Genomic DNA, 4,162 nt, shown 5'->3' on the forward strand with positions numbered 1-4,162 from the left:
ATCAAACTAAGTACTTTGCACTTGCCAAGCACGCACTGGGCTGCTGAGCCATCTCCCCAGCCCCCTATTATTAGAAAGAACTATTCTCTATACAAAATGGCTGCTTTAGCTCCAGAAATCATGTCTGCACTCTATCTAGTGGTAAAAAAAAAATAAAGCCTGTTCTTTCTTTTTAAGAATAGATGTTAGAAATTTCACATGATACTTCTGCTAACATTCCATTAGTCAGTCAATACCTTGTCAAAAGAGAAGTTGGGAAATGTAATCTTAATTCCAGACAGCCAAATGCCCAGCTACAAACTGTAGGTTCTGTTACAAAGAAGAGAAAATGCATATTAGGGACAACTAGCACAGTTTGCCCCAGGAACCCCATAGGAGGTTGTCTTAGGAATAAAGAAGATGCTACATAAGACCTTACCTATCAAGGCCTATTGAAGGATGGACTCACTTACGGAGGGACACAGTGTCTCTGTTTTTGAATGTTCCTAAGGAAAGTAAAATTAAAATCTCTTTTACCTAGTGTTATGTCAGAGGCTGAAGGCATGAGTTTGGCAATCTTGGAAGTCCTAATCAACTTCTAAGACAGTGGATATAGAAGGCTAGGACAGAAGAGTGAGCAAACCAAGGTGTCTCAAATTTATATAATATTAGGAGTATTTATTAAGCACATGGTATCTACTGAGTATCATGTTCAGTACTTTATATGCATTATCTTACTGTTTATAATAATCCATGGAGCAGAATTGATCTATTCTCGCTTTATAGACAAGAAATCGCATTCATTAAAGTGAAACAGGTTCATAAAAGTTAAGTAAATTGCTGCATATGATAGAGATAACAAGCTGAAGAACTGGACTGGTTTGATTCCAGAGCTCAAGATTATAACCACAAGCTACCTTGTGCCTGAAATGTTTGCGGTGGCTCTCCCTCCCCCACCGCTTCCCTGGCAGGCTCCCATTCATCTTAAAGAAGTCCAATTATCAGCTTCTCTAAGAAATCCCCTTAACTCTCCTGGACCCTAAATCACTCCCGTTCTGTGCACCACTATACCTTTCATCCACACATCCAGCTCTGTCTTCTCCCTGCTATACTGAAGAGCAGCACAAGTAGGTGTGGGAAAGAATTACTTGAGAAATAGTTAACTATTTGGAGAGAAAATCAATCTAGATGTCAAATTAGATCATAAACCAAAATAAATACAGGTGGGTTAAGGTGCTAAAGGTTTTTAGAAAAAAAAAAAAAAAAAAGAGGAATCAAAGCATGGAAGAGATTAAATAAGAGCAAATATTTATCTACAACTGAGAGGGGGAAGACCGTCTGAGTTTCAAAGGAATGAACAAAATCATAAAGGAAATAGATCAATGGGTATTACCCATGTGAGCTTGTTTAAAATATCTGTAGGTTAAAGTATAACCAAAATTACAAGGAATTTTTAAAGACTAAACAAACACATTTGCCTCAAATATGATAGAAAATGGTTTTCTCTCATATCTAAAATTACTGAAATAAATGGATAAAATAACATTAGGCTCTACTAGGGCTTCGCACACCACCATAAACAACTCCTACCGACAACAGCATGTTGAGAAAAACAAGCCTGTCACAAGAGTTCAGTGTTATCATATTTACATAAATACTCGAAACAGGTGCAACTATTTCTGAATGCCCTTCTAACCAGTAAAATATTCAGAAAGGTAGGAAAATCATTATCAAAAGTCAGCCCTTTTTGGTGAAGTGAGGCAGGAGGAGACAGCAATGGAAGTGACTCTCAAGAAGGGGCACATGGACCTCAGAACAGGTGACAGGAAGTGGTGAAGAGGAGCAGTGTTTACATGACATAATTTAATTTAAATCCACCAGCTCTGGTTGCTCAGAAGCTCATTGTACACTTACTGTTCAAACCATATCTATATTTTACACATTATTTTTGATGAACAGTAGTCACCCTTATTCTCAGCTTTTGTTTTTTGTTTGGTTTCAATTACCCACACTTTCAATCAGTTGCAGTCTGAAAATATTAGATGGAAAATTCCAGGAATAAGAAGTGTAGATGCTTTAAACTGGGTGTCACTCTGAGTAGTGTGATGAAATCTCACATTGTCCTACTTCATCCCACCCAGGAGGGACATCATTCCTTTGTCTAATGTATCCATGCTGTATATGCTACCTACTCATTCATCACTTAGTAGCCACCTTGGTTACCAAATCATGGCATCTCAGAGCTTGTGTTCAAGTGACCCTTATTCATTATTTATTACTATACTTAAAGGTGACCCTGAAGCACAAGAATAATGATGCCTGCAGTTCAAATATGCCAAAAGGAAACCATAAAGTGCTTCTCTGATATGACAAAAATGCTCAATAAAGAAAAGACCATATGCTCAGTCTGCAAAGATCTGTGGACAGAAAGAATCTTCTATCTGTGCAATTATGCAAAAGAAAATGAAATTCATGCTAGTTTTGGCATCATGCCTCAAATTAAAACCATTCAGCCACGGTGCTTGAGAACGACTTAGTAAAGATGGGAAGGCATTAAATCTGTGTATGTACAGGTATACATAGAAAAAACATAATGCATATAAACTGTGGTACTACTATCTGTGGTTTCTGGCATCCTTGGAGGGGTCTTACAATGTATCCTCCACAGATAAGGGGAGCCTACTGTGTATAGTTTGGGGCATCAGTGTAAAAGTATTCAAGTCTAGAGAAAAAACTAACAGAAATATACCAAAGTGTTATGGGTGGTATTCTATAGAAGGTGGATGTTATGGTTGGTATCCAAGACTTAAAGGAATTTATTGCATCAAAGATTGGAGATGTTAGCTAGAATGCTCACTGTGTTGAAGGCTTGGTTGTCAGCTGATGGGTTTTTGCGAAGTGATTGAATCATGGTGTACTAACTTCGTTGAGGATGAATCCTTTGAATGCGATGTTAGGAGGCAAGTCCTACTCAGAGGAAGCAGGTCAGTGGGGTTGTAACCTGTAAGGATATCTCTTGTTCCTGGCCCATCCCTCAGATGCACCCTGCTTCCTGGTTGCCATGAGGTAAGTAAGATTCCCTCCAATATGCCCTTCCACCCTAATGTCCCTGCCTCGCCACAGGTCTAAAAGCAACAGCCAGCGGAGCACAGAATGAAGCTCCCGACACCATATGCCAAAACAAACCTTTCCTTTCTTAAGCTATTTCGGCAGGGATTTGGTCACAGCAGTGAAAAGCTCACCCTGTGGGAGCAATGGTAAATTTCTTCATATTTCTTTTATTAAATTTCCCTGCCTTTTGTAAATCCTTCATAATGAGAATACATCACATGTAATATATTTTTCTTTCTCTCTTTCTATCTCCCCTTCTTCCCTGTCTAGTTTCTTTTCTTGTTGCTAAGACAAAATATCCAACATGCAGAGTTAAAGGGGGAAAGGTTTGTTTAGCTCGTATCTTGTAGAGGTTTCAGTCCATAATCGCCTGGGTCCAAGGCAGAGTGGCACATGGCAGAGGGGCAACAATTCATGGTGGCAGAAGGCAGCAAAAGCAACGAGAGAGACAGAAAGATAGACAGACAAAGCCTCTTTCTGTCCCTTATACTGCATGCAGGATACCAGCCCCAGGGCGGGTGTAGCATTCACACCTCAATCCCAGCATTGGACCATGAATCAATCACAAACTGTAGATTCAACAATCTCTGGACACCACCCCCGCAACCGTGACTGCATGAGGCTTTGGGGGGACGTTCAGGCACAAACCATAACATTCCCCTACCTCCCTTTTTCTCCTTCCTTCTTTCTTTCTTTTTTGTCTGTCAACATTCCTTTAAAGTACTGATCCTGACCCAAAACAAAACCTACTCCTCAGCCAGAATTCTGACTTTGCCATACTCAATATTTTATCATTTATGTTATCCCTGCCTTGATTTATACTTCTTTCCCACTGTTATCAATCATTTTATTTCCCATCTCATGGTTCACTTTTTGTTTCCTGGTACTGTGTTGGACTAGATAGCAATTCTCATCTCTGTTGTGGCCTTGTATCACTCTTCCGAAAGTGTCCCTAAAGACAGTTGCATGTGTACTGCACAGCTGTCCTGAGAATCAGTGGTGCAGAGATGTTCTAAGTTTTGAGTCTATGATGAGTGCTCATTATATGCTCTTTATTTCCATTAAAGGGATT

At 39.5% G+C, this 4,162-nt stretch overlaps 1 long non-coding RNA gene across 1 annotated transcript; it reads right to left on the reverse strand.

Annotated features, from left to right (window-relative positions):
- Positions 1 to 235: 235 nt before the first annotated feature.
- Positions 236 to 1,111, reverse strand: LOC106149780. The gene is made up of 3 exons (XR_001236156.1): positions 1,051 to 1,111; positions 419 to 485; positions 236 to 309 (listed from the first exon to the last, which is right to left on the reverse strand). It is a non-coding gene; the product is annotated as an uncharacterized LOC106149780 (long non-coding RNA).
- Positions 1,112 to 4,162: the final 3,051 nt, after the last annotated feature.

This window comes from Chinchilla lanigera, unplaced genomic scaffold (genome assembly GCF_000276665.1).
Source record: "Chinchilla lanigera isolate Chin_1 unplaced genomic scaffold, ChiLan1.0 scaffold00004, whole genome shotgun sequence".
Taxonomy (NCBI): domain Eukaryota; kingdom Metazoa; phylum Chordata; class Mammalia; order Rodentia; family Chinchillidae; genus Chinchilla; species Chinchilla lanigera.